This window comes from Aquarana catesbeiana, linkage group LG10 (assembly GCF_042186555.1).
Source record: "Aquarana catesbeiana isolate 2022-GZ linkage group LG10, ASM4218655v1, whole genome shotgun sequence".
Lineage (NCBI taxonomy): Eukaryota > Metazoa > Chordata > Amphibia > Anura > Ranidae > Aquarana > Aquarana catesbeiana.
Window position 1 is genome coordinate 139,359,376 of NC_133333.1, and position 19,696 is coordinate 139,379,071.

Here is a 19,696-nt window from a genome sequence, read left to right on the forward strand (position 1 = left end):
CCTCTTCTGCATTGCTAGGGGCAATGGCCAGCAGGTTAACCGTGAAGGTGGATCTCAGTGGGACCTCCAAATGTAGCGGTGCCCTTGTGGAGTTGCTGCGTGTTTCAACATCCACACATTTCACCCTGCTGGTTAAACATGCATTTTGGCACACTTTCCCAGACAATGAACAGTCTCTTGCTTGTTTTTGTTGTTTTTATTAGGGGATTAAACTCGGATGGGGAAAAGGGACATGGGATGCCCAGATAATGAATAAAAGTAGTTTAGTCTAGATCTGACAGTCTCCTCCTATGCACATGTCCAGCACACTACTTGAGATCACTTGCTTCACTTCACTGTCCAAATCTAGATTCCTGTCACCATTAACACATGGCTAGGCCTCACTCTGAATAAGTCCTGAGGTTTTCCTGATAGCTCATTACAGGCAGGGATTTGCTGTCCCCTTTTGTTGTAGCAACCATTTTAGATGAGAAGAATAAATGTGCTAACTGACACTTGGTGGACTACTGATCCCAGCACATCCGATGCAAATCCTGCCAGCCCTCCTGGCTGCAGCGACTTGACTTCACAACAACCCCACAGTCTCTCCCTCTGGCTCCATATCCAACTCCTGGCATGTCTCTTCCAAGGCTTCCTACTGTGCTTTTCACTCACCGACCCTGGCATGGATCCCTCCTGAATGACTTGCCTGGATGTGCTCCCAACAGTCCTCTTTCCTGCTCCTGTTCCAGGACACCTCTGTATGACCATGTAGAGAGAGGCTCCCTCTTAACTCCTGAGCTCCTGATCTAACAAACACCCCCATAAAGGGGGTTCCCTCAGACCACGACAGTCTAACACTCCATCATTCAGTTCAACCACCCGACAACTCCTCCCACAGCAGGCTGACCATGGGTATATATAGGAGGCCTGCCCCCTGCCAATCCTAGTTGGGGATTGGTCAGGGCTCCCACATGCACCCAATGTCACTCCAGCTCTCCCCATGTCTCTCTCTCACTTACCTGCCCCCAGATCAAAACAAACTGGTCTAGCTCACAGCTAGGCCTGCCTAAATTTAGCTGCACTGGCAGTATACACAAAAACCACTACACTAACACCTACCTAAAATAAAAGGGTGCTACACAATGCAACTTCTCCTTCATCTCTCCAGTCTTCACTCCCCTGCAGTGCTGCACTGAAACTGAGCTGTGCCAGCTCTCTATCGCTTCCTGCAGGCTGGAGGGAGGAGAACACCCAGGCCTCTCTCCAGCTATTTTAGGAAGCCACAGTCCACTCTAAATTATGTGTCTAGTTTTAAAGTGGACTGAAAAACAGACACATGATTCAAACCCCTACTGAATACCCCCCTCCGAGTTGAAAAGTTACATAGAGGTAAGGCTTTCAGGCGATAGCAAAACATGGCATATTAAAATCAATTCCAAACAGGAAGAAATTTATAAGTGTAGTCGGCTCTTCTCGGCGCCGCTCACAGTCACGCCCAGTCCCGCCCTATGATGCACATAACACAGGTCCAATGGCGGGACTGGGCGGGACTGTGAGCGGCACTGAGAAGAGCCGAGTACACTCAGCTATGTGTATCTCGGCTCCGCCCAGTCACTGTGATCTCGGCGGCACTCGTTCAGCTCCGCCGAGTCCCTGCGAACTCCGCGGCGCCATATTTAAATCTACACGCTATGTGTATGTCGGCGGCGATCGCTCCCATCGATCACAATTAGCGGGGATCGGCGTATAACATGCACCCACGATTTTCCTCTGATTTTAAGGGGAAAAAAGTGCGTGTTATACGCCCATAAATACAGTATCTTCTCTAAACGTGCATATCCACTTGGATTGAACTGAATCCACATTCCTTCTCTGCAACTAATAGTTCCAAATAAAATGCCCAATAGCAAAAGAAGAGGTGGGACAATTGCATGTTGGAATTTAGCTGCTATATAAAAAAGGAGTAAAGTAGCAGCACAGCTCAGATTGCAGAGGCTTGCTACAAAGTACAAGATCCTGGCACAGTAGCAGAATACAACTTTAACAAACAAAGCTCTTTTATCCATAACTGGTGACCGGAGTACAGAAGGTAATCTCTCCTAATTTATTCTCCTTTACCTTTAGATGGGGATGTATGTTTTTTTTTTAATTTGAAGGATAACGTATTAAAGAAATGTATATGCTATTTTAGAATAAAATTATTTTGAATGAATAAAGGAAAATGCAACCCCCAAACATCACGTTTTCGTGTAATTGGCACTGATTATTTTCCCTGAAGTGACTTTAATCTTGCAAGGTTTATCCAGCTTGAACCCTGCAGTCAGGGAGGCAGCGATCACCTCCAGATTACTGCACCTCTTTTTGCAGGGGTACTTTAATTAATATCCAAGGAGGGGTGGACGTCTTTTGGTGGAAGTGATGATTGATTGATTCTTTTATTTTGGGTGGAGTGTAGATGCTTTACTGGAAGTTTTAATATTGTTTGTGTCTGGCTGGGGCAGTGAACCTTGTCTATATATCCTATTTATCATGTCATCGGGGCAGAAAGGGAGGAAATGCTACATTTGCCATGAATAGAGGGTACATTTTACAATGGGGAGAGTTGTTCTGGTGATAACTAAGAGGGTTCCCTGCTCACTTTCAATAGATTTTGCCTCAGAGGTTGTAATACAGTATTTCCTACACATTACTTCACTGCTGGTTTCCCCTACAAGGAATGGCAGGGGGTAGCACCTGAGAGCCAATTGAAAATTTGGTTGGGGTGCCGACATTGCGGGATCCCTGGACAGGTAAGTGCCCTAATAATAAAAATCAGCAGCTACAGTATTTGTAGCTGCTGACTTTTAATTTTTTGGTGGGGGGGCTGGAGCTCCTCTTTATCATATATACATATATGTATACTTAAGCTGGCCTTAGAAGAATTCCATTCGTAAAATGTCATTTTCAGAACTTTGGATTATCCAAGAGTTAAAGGGGACAGTTAACAAATTAACAAATGGTTTCAACCAGAATAAGTGAAAAAAAAAATCATGGGGCAAGTATGGAAATTTGTTAACAAATCTAATGGGAATACATTTCTAATTGTTGAATTTGCTTCCGGACAAGAAAAATTGCAACTAGCCTTATGCACATGCACTTGTCAAAGTTAATCTGGAAGTGGAACATTCATTCTATGAAAATTGAAAAACTGGCATGGTGCTTGAATGAAAAGTTGTTCTAAATTAGTTGAGTCCATGAAGGCATCATTGAATGGCCAGACAAACTTTCTTGTCTGAAAGTTCAAAAGAAATTCTACAGGTATAAGGTCAGCTTTACATAGTTCCAAGCTGGACCAATGTAAGTATACAATAAGGATCATTCCTGGCGTTCAAGTCATATTTAACCCTCAATTATTAATTCAGGCTGGATTCACACTATTGCGAATTTGATGCGGCTTACACTGCATCCAAATCGCAGAACATTAGAAAACATGTTATTTTCAATGGCTCTGGTTCACATACAGTATCTGACAAAAGTGAATACACCCCTCCCATTTTTGTAAATATTTTATTATACCTTTTCATGTGACAACACTGAAGAAATTACACTTTGATACAATGTAAAGTAGTGGGTGTACAGCTTGTATAACAGTGTAAATTATGCTGTCCTCTCAAAACACACAGCCATTAATGTCTAAATCGCTGGCAACAAAAGTGAGTACATCCCTAAGTGAAAATGTCCAAATTGGGCCCAAAGTGTCAATATTTTGTTTGGCCACCAATATTTTCCAGCGCTGCCTTAACTCTCATGGGCATGGAGTTCACCAGAGCTTCAGAGGTTGCTACTGGAGTCCTCTTCCCCTCCTCCATGATGACATCACAGAGCTGGTGGATGTTAGAGACCTTGTTCTCCTCCCCCTTCCATTTGAGGAAGATCCACAGATACTCAATAGGGTTTAGGTCTGGAGACATGCTTGGCCAGTCCATCACCTTTACCCTCAGCTTCTTTAGCAAGGCAGTGGTCATCTTGGAGGTGTGTTTGGGGTCAGTATCATGTTGGAATACTGCCCTGCTGCCCAGTCTCCGAAGGGAGGAGATCATGCTCTGTTTCAGTATGTCACAGTACATGTTGGCATTCATGGTTCCCTCAATGAACTGTAGCTCCCCAGTGCCGGCAGGACTCATGCAGCCCGAGACCATGACACTCCCACCACCATGCTTGACTGTAGGCAAGACACACTTGTCTTTGTACTCCCCACCTGGTTGCTGCCACACATGCTTGACACCATCTGAACCCAATAAGTTTATCTTGGTCTCAACAGACCACAGGACATGGTTCCAGTAATGTCCTTGGTCTGCTTGTCTTCAGCAAACTGTTTGCAGGCTTTCTTGTGCATCATCTTTAGAAGAGGCTTCCTTCTGGGACGACAGCCATGCAGACCAATTTGATGCAGTGTGTGCCGTATGGTCTGAGCACTGACACCCCCCACTCCTTCAACCTCTGCCTCAATGCAGGCAGCACTCATACGTCTATTTCCTAAAGACAACCCCTTGGATATGACGCTGAGCATGTGCACTCAACTTCTTTGGTCGGCCATGGCAAGACCTGCTCTGAATAGAACATGTCCCGTTAAACCACTGTATGGTCTTGGCCACCATGCTTCAGCTCAGTTTCAAGGTCTTGGCAACCTTCTTATAGCCTAGGCCATCTTCATGTGAGGGGTGTACTCACTTTTGTGAGATACTGTATGTGCAATGCATCCGCACTCCGCATTGCACAAAATTCATGCTCGTTTTCTGTGCGAATTGCAGGCACATAATCTTCAATGGGAACACATCTGATTCACAGATGTGTTCCATTCTGAACAGGAATGCTCTCCCCCCTCCTCCTACACCTCCTCCCTCTCCCAGGTCAGCTTATCCGCAGCTACAATGGAGAGGAACCGCTGAATCAATCATTTTTATCTTCGCACAGACAACGGAGCTGCAATTTGCACCGGACTAGTGTGAACCCAGCCTTAATCTCTTACTGAGTATGCAGCTTGTTTATTTTTAGTCCTTGCCTATGTTTCAGTGTAAGCGGGTGCCATGACTGCTGTCCCAGGATTAATGTTTTAGGGAGACTCCTTTGGCCTCATGCATACTGAACATTTTGCTAATCTCTCCTAGATGCCTTTTCTCCTGGCAGTTGTGTTTTGGCAGCAAAAGCGCCTGACAATTGTAAATGTGTGTAACATGTTTAGCAGCCAATGGATGATTCTGTTTTCTTTCCTCCTCATCGGAGGAAAGAAAATAAATCTCACAATTCCCCCATCAACACAGTCAGTGTTGATGGGGGAATGCCTCCCGCAGCACTATTGTGTTATAGCTGCTGGCAGTAATTGCATGTACAAAATGCGACAGGCTGGTTGTACCCAAGTCAGTCGATGGATCAACTTGGGTATTATCAGCATGCCTATAGAGGAATCGAATCTCGGCCAGTCCCTGCTGAACCACCTGAATTTCGACCCATGTATGGCCGGCGATAGGAGTGTCAAGCGCTTGGGTGTTGCTGTAATTCAGCGAATTGGCCAGAATAATCATTTATTCTGGCCATTGGAATGAATTAATATGCAAGCTCTAAATGTGTCTAGCATTAACAGGCGTTTAATGTGTTTTCATGCATGTAGCATCTGTAGCACCCTCTAGTTAGGTAGGTGCTAGAGTGAGGATTTTTCTGGAGAGTAGGAAAATTTAGGCAGGTCTAGCTGGTGGCTAGGCCCTTTTTTTTTAATTCTGGGCTTCGAGTGGTTCAGGGCAGGGCTGAGTGACTTACTGGTAGTGTCACTGTCACCTTCCCCTTCTTTCTAGAAGGTGCTAGAAAGAAAGGAGGAGAGGTGGAGCTGCCTGGGGTATTATAAGGAGCCTTGACCAATTGCCAACTTGGATTGGCAGGGGGCAGGCATCCTTAAAGCCCAGCTGGGGGGGAGTTGTTGGGTGGAAGAGCTGGAGTGGGAGAGTGTAGAGGCTGTCTGGGCCCATGGGGAGCTCCCCAGTCTGAGGGGGAGGGGGGGGGGACCCTGGGCCTGGGCTCAGGTGCATCCAGGAGGAGAGAAGAGATCCTGGAGGAGAGGCACATGAGAGAGCAAGGAGAGGACAGCGGGAGAGAACACTGCTAAGAGACTCCAGGGAGGACAACTGGTCACAGCCAGGAAGGCTGCTGAGTGGAGCACAGTCGGGAGGACTGGGGAGGCACATCTGAGAGAACTGGGAGATTGCAGTTTGAGATGGGTGCAGAACCAGAAGAGAGGACTGTGGCAAGGGCAATGAAAAGAGGTCATTGCAGCCAGGCTGGCTGGCAGGACCTGAAGAGAGCTATCTGGGATTGGTAGCTAAGCAAAGGACAGTTAGCACCTGAACTATTTCTACACCGCAGGGGCCGAGGGTCCCTGCCCGCAAAAGGCAATTCACTGAGGCCTGGCTGAATTAGTGTCAGGCCTACCATGAGGTGCTAGCTAGTCTGGAGAAGTAACAGTCTGCAGCAAGTGAAGTGCTGGAGGAGTAACGGTATGCAGCAAGTGAAGTGCTGGAGGAGTGAAGGAAAAGAGGTCTTAAGCAAGAGTTTGTGCTGGAGAGTTGTTTGGAGTGTATATACTGGAGTGTATACAGAAGTCCCAAGCAAGTTGCACTGAATATTCCTGGGCATCCCATAATTTCCCATCCAAGTTCAATCCCCTCAATAAACCCCCCAAAAAAAAACAAAGCTTATGGGCTGTTCTATGTCTCTGAGTGTCTGAGAGATGGATGCTGGGTTGGGCAGGGCGACAGGTGAACCACTACATTCAGAAACCCTTACGGGGGCATGGCTGCACATCCTATGGAGTCACCCATGCATGCAGGGACTAGAGCTGTGTCTGTCTACACTGTGGGCCTCAATAGAAACACACAGCCCTATAGCCTAGAATGGCAAGGCACTCCCTTGCTCCTCTCTCCTCCTTCCATCCCTCTTCTAAGCTAATAGAGTGACTGGAGACTGCACTATCCACTGTCAACTCTTTCCTGTGATGACTTGAAGTTCAAAGAAGCTGCACTGACACAGCAGAAGCTAGTAACATTGAAAAATGTAAAGTGCCAGTGCTGGGGTAAGAATGTTAACAAATATTGAACAGGGGAATATTTATTTTATTATGCTCAATGAGCTAGTCCAAAAAACACAGCAACACATGCTTTGCCGGGAGTACGTCTATTGACGTCCTCCCATGCCCGAGCGGCCTACGCGCCCCCTGCAGGGCGCGCGCAGCGCGCTCTGTGATCAGTGAGTCTATGAGACTCACTGGATCACAGATTGGAGTAAGGGGTCGATCCCGACCCCTTACCATGTGATCAGCTGTCAGCCAATGACAGCTGATCATGTAATCTAAACAGAGCCGGTAATCACCGGCGGCTGTGAGAGGGACATCAGTCCCGATCACGGAGAGCTGCCGCCAGCTCATCTGTGCCCACCTGTGCCACCTGCCAGTGCCACCTAGCAGTACACAACACTGCCGCCTACCAGTGACTACCAGTGCCACCCATCAGTGCCCACAGTGCCACTCATCAGTGCCCACAGTGCCACCTATCAGTGCCCGCAGTCAGTGCCTCATCAACAGTGCTGCCCATCAGTGCCACCTACCAGTGCCCATCAGTGTCACCTACCAGTGCCCATCAGTGCCACCTATTTGTGCCCATTAGTGCCAGCTATCAGTGTTACCTATCAGTGCCCATCAGTGCCACCCATCAGTGCCACTCATCAGGGCCCATCAGTGCCATCTTATTAGTGGCCATCAGTGCCGCCTTATCTGTGCTCATTATTACCGCCTTATCTGTCCCCATCAGTGCCGCCTTATCTGTGCCTATCAGTGCCGCCTTAACTGTGCCTATCAGTGCCCATCAGTGCAGCCTATCAGCGCCCACCAGTGCCGCCTAATCAGCGCATATCAATGAAGGAGAAAAATTACCTGTTTGCAAAATTTTATAACAAACTATGAAACATGATTTTTTTTTTTCAAAATTTTCCATCTTTTTTTGTTTGTTTAGAATAAAATAAAAACCCTAGCTGTGATTAAATACCACCAAAAGAAAGCTCTATTTGTGTGAAAAAAATGATAAAAATTGAATTTGGATACAGTGTTGTATGACCGCGCAATTGTCATTCAAAGTGGGTCAGCGCTGAAAGCTGAAAATTGGTTTGGGCAGGAGGGGGGTTTAAGTGCCCAGTAAGCAAGTGGTTAATATTACTTTACTGTATAAGATTGGTGCCCAAAATGACCGTAGGCTTGGCTTGGAAATCTTGAGATATTGGAAAGTTATTCATAATTAGATTCTCTCTAGGACCCTGATGATTTTTATATTTGTGTTTGGCCTCTAAACACCAATTCTATGATTGATAAGCATAATTACATAATTGTATCATATAACTGTAGTTATAAAGCTTTAGCCCTTTTACTGCCAGAACCATTGCCTCTCCCAACCCCTGGAGCAAAGCAATTCTTAGGTAGTAACCAGCTAAAATGTGTGTATATATATGTAGCGGGCACCTACTTTTAGGTAGGTGACCCTTCCTGCTAGTTTTCTATGTCAGGGAAATTTAGACAGGCTTGTGCTATTACAGCAGGCCTGTTGTTGTCAATTCCCATTTTTTTGAGTAGCAGGCAGTTTGTGTGTTAGTCTCGGCCAATCATTGATTTGCTTGGTAATCCTGGGACTCTCATATAAAAGTGGGGTCACATGGTGTCCAAAGGGGGGTTCGAGTCCAGTCCTGCTCTGAGGAGCGAGATAGCCAGCCTGGTTCCCGGAGGGGAAGGTGGAGGTTTTTCCCCTCCGGGAAACCAACGGGGCTTCACCTTAGCGAGAAGGGTGAAGAACCGGTCCTCATGGAGGAACAGACGACATCTTACAGCATGTAGTCGCTGATGTCATTGGCCGCCCCTGCGGGGAGGGGAGCGGGCCACAAAGGAGAAGAGGAACTAAGAATCATTGCGGGAGAAGTAGAGACAAGCTGAAGGAAACTGGGTGATCGATCGCTTAGGAGCGACACACGGGCTATTGATCAAGTGAGTGAAAAGCCCCGGGAGGGGTACTGTCCAGAGGCTGAGGGATGTTGGTACGCAAGTCAGCAAGACAGGTGGTTGTGGCCTGTCACTTTGGGTTCAGCATTGCCCCAGGATTCCAATCAGTCAAACGGGAGAGGTCATTCAGAGTGACCCTTTTTAGCTCAACTTGGAAGTACCATGCGGATGGGAAATAGTGGTAAAAAGGTAGCGGTGAAGCTGCAAGCACATATATAGAGATACAGACTGTTCTTAAAAGTTCTGCAGATAAAGACGTTATTCAGAGTGACTCTTTATTGTTTATTCTCTATCAAGAAAATCTACTTCCATCTTCCCTGACAAATTAATCATCCAGTTTTGAATCACTGTCACCCGCAATGTTATGAGTCTTTGCCAGTGAAACAAAGGAAAGATCAGAAATCAACCCAAGAGCATCTCAAAGAAAGTCCTTTTCCCATCCCAGTTTATGTTGATGAAAAAAGCATTAAGAAAAAGCATCAAGGACTGTGACTTTTAAATCTATGGGCTGCGAGGGTTAAGTAGTAAGCGTGAATTACGGATATAACAAATATTTAGCCGCTCCTTCGGGGGTAAGCGCTTCATATATATAAATTCATTTGAAATTTTAAATATAAAATAAGACTTGATGTCTTGATCGCTTATTGTTTTGCGGCCTGTAATAATATTACCTGGCTCATCGATACCTACTCTACAGGCTACAAGTTTTGTTTATTATTATGCGATTTATACTGTTGGATGTTTTTACATTCTTAGCAGCTACATTCTAGCTCTCTTCTAACTTCTTGGCAATTTCAAAAAGTTCTCATATGCCATGTTTTGTACTTTTACATTTTTTCAATAAAAATCTATTAAAAGTGAAATATTAAAAATAAAATCAAGAAGTTGATTGCTTTAAAGTATACATCCAAAGAGACACGACAAGTCTGTTTTTGCATGCTTTCAGCACTAGCCCTTTAGGTGAAAGTGGCAGGTTTAGCTAATCTTTTAAATGCTACAGAAAGCATCATGTGTATTTGCAAAACCCTATGTACAAGCCTGTTATCTGCTGGAGATGTTCCGTGACAGTGGAGGAGAGTGAACTCAGTCTTACAATACAAACAGACTCTAAAGATTCCTTGATTAAAAGGAATTCTAGATGGCGTGAAACACTAACAAAAAACCTACAAAAAACTGACAGACATTATGGTCTCCAAAAAAAACCAATAAATTACAGAGGGATATAGAAGATTAAAAAATGGTTAGAGTATTTAAATGGAAACATAATAAACCCTTCACTGATTCCCATAGTGGCCCTCTTCCCAACACATCATTTCACAGTAAAAAAAATATCAATATGGAAACCAACCGGTTTCTTCACCCCCATAGATACACCACATACAAAATATTGCTCAAACTACAACAGTAGCCACTGTGGAGATCATACCACATGATCTTAGGCCAATTCCCACATCCAATGACATACACATCCAATGACATATCTGTTTATGTCTCCCCATCTCCCAATAATCCACATTCCCAAGCAAGAGTACTCCCTATGGATGTTCTTCAGGCACCCTTATCTCCAGTTCTTCCCAATCATTCACCATACCTATTTATAACTGATATAGCCCTCTATCTAGAGACTTAGAAATCTTTGCCAGTAAGAGTGGCTCCAGTGCACCAGTGGCCACTATCCCTGATGAGCTAGACATATCTGCTGGTCCCAGAATGCCTATCTTCAATACAACACCAGAGAATTCTTCTTTTTTAGTGCTATCTCCCACAAGCACAGTGAAAGAAAAAAACAAAAAAAAGAAAACTCAGAGGGAGAAGAGGAGGAAGACTGGTTAAGGCTAAACAACAAAAAAGAAGGGAAAGAGAACAGTTGGAAACCTTAGATAGTACCATCAAAATTTTCAACCTATCCTCCCACAGCCTCAATGGCGCTGAAATGTCCCTCCTCAGAAAGGGGTTAAGTTTTGCCCCTTCCAGTGGTCCAAATCAGTTCGGGCTTTTTAAAGATTTACACAATTTCGCAATATTTCGCATATTGACACTCAAATGCCATTTTTCAAAGTCTACGGTTGTAGGAATTAATCAGGTTAAGGCAACCAGCCCCTAACACCGGTGTGAACAACACATCTCACCATTCGAATTTGATTCTACTATCATCCACATATTAGGAGAACTTTGGGAGGAAGGATACACTGACACTCACTCAACCAACGGATTGGTATACAGACCCTTTTTTCCAACCAAGTCCAAAGGACCTTATATAGAAACTTACTTTCAAGCAGTGTACCAGGATTTCAAGGAAATTTGCCAAAATAATAAAAGCAATAAGCATAAAAATCTAATGCCTATAGAACATAAGGCACTGAAAGCTATTGAAGCTAACAATAAAATAATTATAAAATTAGCCGACAAGGGAGGCAGTATAGTTGTGCAGGATAAGGACAACTACCTAAAGGAGGCCCTTCCGCCTCCTTTTGGATAATAACACCTACACCATTTTTAAGAAAGATCCTCTTCCTGAATACCAGCAGATTTTAAATTCCCTAGTCAATAAGGCCTTTGAGGATGGGGTTCTAGATAAAAAAGAAAAACAGTTTCTATTACCCAGCATCAATAGCACACCCTACTTTTACCATCTCCCCAAAGTTCACAAATCCTTAACACATCCACCAGGACAGCCTATTTTAGCCACTACAAATAGTTTTACAAGTGGGCTTTCACATTACATAGATTTCTTCCTCCAGCCTATCAATTTGGGACAGGCCCAATTCCTGATTGAAGGGACAGAATTTTGTTTACAGCACAATTACTTTACGTTTCTAGATCAATTCTTTCTCCAGCTCCAGGGCACTGCCATGGGGGGCTAACTTTGCTCCATCCTATGCAAACATCACAATGGGGTATTGGGAAGAGTTGGCCATCTGGAACTATAATCCCAATGCCCGTCACATCATGTATTGTGATTGATACATCGATGATATCCTCATCATCTGGAATGGTACGGTGGACCAATTCTCTTCCTTTGTGTCCCATTGCAACACCAATGAACTTGGACTCAAATTTACACACGTGAAAGACCTGGACACACTCATCTTCTTAGATTTAGAGTTATCACACAAACAAAGTAACATAATTTCCCAGAACCATTGTAAATTCTTTCTTTTTATCGTTTTTCATATTGAAAAAATTAAAAGCATACAGCATCATGAGTTAACATATAATATCTAGGGATGGGCTATCTGTTTGAGTCATAAAAGTGTTCGGGGACCCGGGTCCTGCCCCAGGGGACATGTATCCATGCACAGCCGTTTTTTCAGGAGCAGTGATTTTAATAATGCTTAAAGTGAAACAATAAAAGTGAAATATTCCTTTAAATTTCGTACCTGGGGGGTGTCTATAGCATGCCTGTAAAATAGCACATGTTTCCCGTGTTTATAACAGTCAGAGAGCAAAATCACATTTCTAAAGAAAAAAAAAGTAATGTAAAAGTACTAGCGCTAGTGCCGGCTATTAATGAATTGTTGGCCCCAACAATACACATAAAAGTCATTGAAAGTCATTGAAAAAAAAAATGCGTGGGGGTTCCCCAAAATTCCATTACCAGGCCCTTCAGGTCTGGTATGGATATCAAGGGGAACTCCGCGCTACAATTTAAAAAAAAAATGGCGTGGGGTTCCCCCAAAATTTCACACCAGACCCTTATCCAAGCATGCAACCTAGCAGGCCACAGGAAAAGAGGGGGGGACGAGAGAGCACCCCTTCTCCTGAACCGTACCAGGCCACATGCCCTCAACAAGGGGAGGATGTCCCCATGTTGATGGGGACAAGGGCCTCATCCCCACAACCCTTGCCCAGTGGTTGTGGGGGTCTGTGGGTGGGGGGCTTATCGGAATCTGGAAGCCCCCTTTAACAAAGGGGACACCCAGATCCCACCCCCCTATGTGAATTGGTAAGGGGTACATTGTACCCGTACCATTTCACAAAAAGAAAATGTCAAAATGTTAAAAAAACACAGGAGACGGCTTGGGACAAGTCCTTTATTAGAAATAAAAAAATAAAAAAGAGATTCCAGCGATGTAATCCAATAAATTCATGCTCCTACTCCAGCGATGTAATCCAATTCTCAATCTCCAGCGATTGATGATCTCCAGCGACTCCAGTGAGAAACACGCACAGGATCCTGCCTCCACCGGAGGCACCCAGCCAATGACGCGGCGCCAGCTTGACAGCTCTTATGTAGCTGAGGGCGGGGCCACCCGTCATGTGACCCCATCCCCCTCTGATGCAACGCAGGATTCCTGTCACGTCACTGGGAAACCCCGGCGTTTCCCCTTTTGAGAGGGGGATGGGGCCACCCGTCACGTGACCTCGCTGGAGTCGCTGGAGATCATCCATCACTGGAGATCGAGAATTGGATTACATCGCTGGAGTAGGAGCATGGATTTATTGGATTACATCGCTGGAATCTCTTTTTTATTTTTTTATTTTTAATAAAGGACTTGTCCCAAGCTGTCTTCTGTGGTTTTTTAACATTTTGACACTTTCTTTTTGTGAAATGGTAGGGGTACAATGTACCCCTTACCCATTCACATGGGGGGGCCGGGATCTGGGTGTCCCCTTTGTTAAAGGGGGCTTCCAGATTCCGATAAGCCCCCCGCCCGCAGACCCCCACAACCATGGGTTGTGAGGATGAGGCCCTTGTCCCCATCCACATGGAGACATTCTCCCCATGTTGAGGGCGTGTGGCCTGGTACGGTTCAGGAGGGGGGGCTCTCTATTGTCCCCCCCTCTTTTCCTGCAGCCTGCCAGGTTGCGTGCTTGGATAAGGGTCTGGTGTGGATTTTTGGGGGAACCCCACGCCATTTTTTTTTTTAAATTTTGATGTGGAACTCCTCTTAAAATCTATACCAGACCCTTGGTCTGGTATGGATTTTTGAGGGGAACCCCAGGTCATTTTTTTAAAAAAAATTGGCGCGGAGTTCCCCTTAATATCCATACCAGATCTGAAGGGCCTGGTAATGGAATTTTGGAGGCCCCCCAACCATTTTTTTTTTTTAATTTTGGCGCGGAGTTCCCTTTACTATCCATACCAGACCTAAAGGGCCTGGTAATGGAATTTTGGGGGACCCCCACGCATTTTTTTTTTTTCAATGACTTTCAATGACTTTAATGTGTATTGTCGGGACCGACAATTCATTAATAGCCGGCAATAGCGCTAGTACTTTTAAATGACTTTTTTTTCCTTTAGAAATGTCATTTTGCTCTTGGACTGTTATAAACACAGGAAACATGCGCTACTTTACAGGCATACTATAGACACCCCCCAGGTATGAAATTTAAAGGAATATTTCACTTTCATTGTTTCACTTTAAGCATTATTAAATTTCACTGCTCCTGAAAAATTAGCCGTTTTTAAAACTTTTTTTTTTTGTATTGATACATGTCCCCTGGGGCAGGACCCGGGTCACCCAAACACTTTTTATGACAATAACTTGCATATTAACTTTTAAAATTAGCACTTTTGATTTTTCATGTTCGTGTCCCATAGACTTTAACGGTGTTTGCGTGTTCAAACAAATTTTTTGCCTGTTTGCATGTTCTAGATGCGAACCGAACAGGGGGGTGTTCTGTCCATCCCTAATAATATTGTGTAATACAAGAACACAATTATTATTCTATATTCCCTCTCCCTCCCTCCTACCCAACCTAATCCCACCCCCCTACCACACATCACTCAATCATAATTCATACATGACTTCATATCTATTGTTTGACTATATAGCCAAAGAGAAAGAGTACATTTTCTCCATGGGCAAACAAAAGGTATAGGAAAGAAACCACAGAAAGAAAAAAGAAGGGGGTGACGGGGTCATGGTGGTGAGCAGGAGAAAATTCCCCACAGCTCACCCCCATCCCCTCATATGGGACACCCCATGTCCTCCAGCCAAGGTCTCCACATTTTCTCAAACGTTCTGAGATTGTCTTGTCTAATATACATCACTCTCTTGCTCCAAACCATTGAATTAATGGTTTCAATCCAATTCTCCACAGTCGGGGGGGTCTGAGCCTGCCATTTCTGTGCAATTAATTTTCTCGCTTGGAACAGACATCTCAACACTGCTACGATGGTACCGGGCAAGACTCTATTTTCCTCCAAGCTCCCTAATAGGCATGTCTTGGCCTCAGGTTCTAATGAGCTCCTAAAGATTTTATTTATCCTAGCTATTATCTCCACCCAATATCTAAAAAGCTTTGGACACTTCCATACCATATGGATAAGGTCTCCTGTCGCCTTACACCTGGGGCACTCATTTTGTTTCCAACCAAGTTTAAACATTTTTTGGGGGGTATAGTAAACTGTGAATTAGAAACAGGTGAGAGAGTTTCTGCGAAGGGGAAATCGAGACTAGGGCTCCTTGTTCTAAAATCTTATCCCATTGTACCATAGTTATTGTCCCTACGTCTCTCTTCCACCCCTGTCCACTCTTAAGAGGTCCCACTCCGCTTATAATTCTATCCCCCAGACTAGCATACAACTTGGAAATTAAACCTTTAGTTGAGGCTGAATTAATAATTTTCAGGAGTATGGGGATCTGGGTCCACTCCATAGTTTGAGACCTGAACTGTACTTGAATGGCGTGCCTTATCTGCAGGTATTTATAGAACGCCTTATTTGATATGTTGAATTCCCTTCTTAGATCTAAAAAAGACTTCATGAGGTTATCCTCATATAGCTGAATTAAACGGCTAATACCCTGCCTTTCCCATTCCCTGGGTCTCTCTATACCCCTTATTTTGGCCAGGTTTTTGTTATGCCATAAAGGGGTATATTCTGTTACCCCATTGTACCCCATTAGTGCCTTCGTTACCTGCCACACTTTACTAACTAATTTTATCGTCGGGCATCTGTAAATAAAAGAATCTGCCTCTAGTGCCTCCACTAGTGTATTGTGTGGGACCCCCATTATCATCATTCTATTATTAGAGTTCCCACCACCTAGGGTTCCACAGCCCACTAGGTGTTGCAGCTGGGATGAAAAAAAATATAATCTCAGGTGCGGAATCGCCATACCACCTTCTCTAATCGGTAATTGCAAAGTATGCAAGCTAATCCTAGATTGGCCCTTTTTCCAAATTAATTCCCTAAAGAGGGATTCTATTTTCTTAAACCACTTCTGACCTATCCCGGTCGGAGAATTGTGAAGCAAATACAATATTTGCAGTAGCCATATCATCTTTATTAAATTACAACACCCTGCAACAGATAGGGGAAATCGGCACCAAATGTCTCCCTTTTGTTTTAATTTCAATAGCAATGGGGCTAAGTTATTGTTAACATACTGATTTATGTCAATGATAATCCAAACACCCAGATATTTCAACTTGGCCTCTACTTTCAGGTGGGAAGTTCCCAGTAGTATCTGATTGCCAAGTGGATCAATCGGTAACAGAGCCGACTTATCTCAATTGATGACCATAACTGAATTTAACGAGGTTTCAACATCCCCAAGGAAAAACAGGACATCATCTGCGAACAGCGCTATCCTGTCCTCTTCTGACTGGCGTCGAAACCCCTGTATGTCTAGCCTTGATCTAGTCATAATTGCTAGGGGTTCAATTGCAAGGGCAAACAATAGAGGAGACAGGGGGCAACCCTGTCTCGTCCAGCTCTCTCCAGCTGGAATACTTCTGAATATTCCTTGTTAATTTTAATTTTTGCTCTTGGTTTGCTATAAAGTAGCCTCACCCAACTAATAAAAGAGGGGCCAAACCCAAATCGCACTAGCACGTTCCATAGATAGTCCCATTCTAGGCTATTGAAAGCCTTGGCAGTTATCAGTAGGAATCTGCATGTTTAAGAAGACTCTTCTAATGTTAATGCTAGTTGATCTATTGGGGATAAAACCCGACTGATCCGGATGTATCAACCCTTGAATACATCTATTTAAGCAGGTTGCTAAAACTTTAGCCAAGATTTTTACGTCAGTGCATAGTAATGAGATTGGGCGATAGGAGGAGACATCCAGTTGGTCTTTCCCCTCCTTGTGTATTACGATAACAGTGGCTTCCGACACTGAGGTATGGAGCCTCCCATTGGTTAACGCCCATCCCAATGTTTTCAGCAGTTCTGGGAGTAGTGCCTCACCATATCTTTTATATATTTCTACTTGGAGCCTGTCTGGGCCTGGTGATTTTTGGCTGGGCATCCCAGCCATTGCCCGTTTTATCTCCTCTAAGGTCACTGGTGCCTCCATATCTATTCTATCCTGCTCTGACAAGGACGGGATTGACATTCCCTGGAGAAAATCATCCATTATTTCACCCCCTACTGCCCTGTTAGATTTATACAAAGACTTGTAATAGTCGCTGAATACCTGCATTATCTCTATCGCATCGGTAGTGATGTCTCTGCTTGGTGTCCTGATCGCCGAAACAGTAGAGGGGGGAGTATTCGATTTAATCAAGAGGGACAGCATACGACCAACCCTTTCCCCCTCTCCAAAATGACACTGCCTCTGAAATATTAGTCTATTCTCCATCCTCCTGGTAATAGCCATTTTATAGACTTGTTGCTTATCTAGCCATTTCCTCTGCCTGTGTGGGGTTGGATCTTAAACATATTGCTTCTCTGCCTGTATAGCCTCTTTTCTAATATCCCCTTCCCACTCTCTAGAGTTCCCCTTAGTTCTTGCCACTTGTTGGATCAGGAGGCCTCTGAGATAGGCCTTCAAGGAGTCCCAAACCACATCCGGCAGTGCCGTACCTGCATTGATTTGTACAAATTTGTTTAGTCTAGACACCACTTCTCCAGAATTGCCAATCAATTCCAGCCAGTGCTAATTTTCCATTCTCTAGAATGGGTCTTGCCCGCAGCACTTATTGTCAGCACAAGCGGGGAGTGATCTGAGACTCCTCTTGGACCATAGTCTATATTACATATTGTTGATATTGCCTTCCAATTACCCAGGGTCATGTAGATTCTAGAGAGAGTGAGATAGGAGCTTGAAAAGTATGAATACTGCCTTTCTTGTGGATAGCGCATTCGCCATATATCACTCAAGCCCATTTCCTCTGGGAATCGGGTTAGCCAACTCTCGCCTGCTGTATTGGACCTGTGACCCGACGGGAATCTATCTAGGCTCTTTTCGAGCTCTTTACTTAAGTCATCCACCGCTATTATCGGGGTTCCTGCTTTATCCAGCACGAACTCTAATAATTTATGTAGAACCTCTAGCTTGAATGGGGGGGTATAAATATTTATTTATTATTTTAAATAATTTGTTTTCAATCGAGCAGAGTAGAAAAATATATCGGCCCTGTTCGTCAATACAACTCTCCCTGCAGGAGGACGCCACTCCTCTCCCAGCCAAAATAATTACCCCTCTTGAATAGGAGGAATAGACCGAATGGCATTGGGCTTAGGACCGTAGCTCTCTTAATTGGATCCCCTAGGCCCTGGACATTCCATGAGGTTATACTAACTCTCCTTTCTTGCATGGTGAGATAACAAAAAATAAATCAACACTAAAAACCAACACAAAATTAAATGAAAAAATGGTAAACCTAACAATCACACATCTCTCGATCTCAAGTGAATTCTCCAATCTGTGTATTTCTCCCTCTCGCCATATCCTTCCCCTCTTTCAATTTGTACCTTTCAAAATACTAATGTTAGTGGTGTGTGCTTCTTAACCCTCACCCTACTCCCATCCCCACCACCCACGACCACCCTCCCCCCCAACCCACCCATACCCATCTGGGCCAACCCTAAGGGCTTCACCTGTGACCTTGCCATTCCTCTCCCATCTAAGCCCTCTCATATTCCAAACCGGTGACTTTAATATAAAATATAACCATGGGAGCCCCATGAACTCTCTTACTCCCCTACTTACAAACACACACCCAAAAAAAAAGTGCCTCTCCTCCTCCACTCCCTCCAATCTAAACAATCAAGCCTATTTCCGTGATATAACAGTGATATTTCAGTGTTGTTTCCATAATAGTGCAATCAAAACCCTAGAAAGAAAAATAAAGAGGAGGGGGGAGGGAGAGAGAAGGGCCAACGAACCTGAAAAGGTATAACAAACCTCAACCTATCCACCCCCCAATCAGAATAGGTCCATACTCAACATCTTTTACAGGTCCTTCTTGTTTTCTTTCAACCACTGCTCCACTTCAGGCGGTGAGGCAAAGAACAAAGTTCCGCCCAATGCTGTCACCTGCAAACGGGCTGGATACAGCAAAGCATATGCAAGCTTATATTTCTGCAAAGTTTGCTTGATTGGTATAAATTCCACCCTGCGCTTCTGGAGATCCGAAAAGTCTGGGTACAACGAGACCCTAGCCTACGTACATAATGACCCCCATTTCTCTGGCCTTTTGTAGTAGGATCACCTTGTCATTATAATTAACAAGTTTCAGGAGCAGTGGCCTGATATATTCGCCCGACTGACGGGCCCTAGAATGAACTCGGTGGGCACTTTCAATCGCGAATAGTGATGTAAAAGTGGCGGCCCCAAAAATTTCCCTAAACCACCCCTCAAGGAAAGCTATAGGATTGGGATCCTCATTCCTCTCTGGTAAGCCTATCACTCTCACATTGTTTCTACGGTTTCTGTTTTCCATTTCATTGAGTTTAGCAGCCTGTTCCTA

The 19,696-nt window shown here is 44.4% G+C and overlaps 1 protein-coding gene across 1 annotated transcript in view; it reads left to right on the plus strand.

The window, feature by feature from the left end:
* Window positions 1-1,941: 1,941 nt before the first annotated feature.
* The window catches only part of LOC141110925 (sulfotransferase 2B1-like), a 131,755-nt gene continuing 114,000 nt past the window's right edge, over window positions 1,942-19,696 (plus strand). The window contains exon 1 of the mRNA XM_073602724.1: window positions 1,942-2,071. The gene's annotated coding sequence lies outside the window, so the exon portion shown is untranslated. The remainder of the gene's footprint in view (window positions 2,072-19,696) is intronic.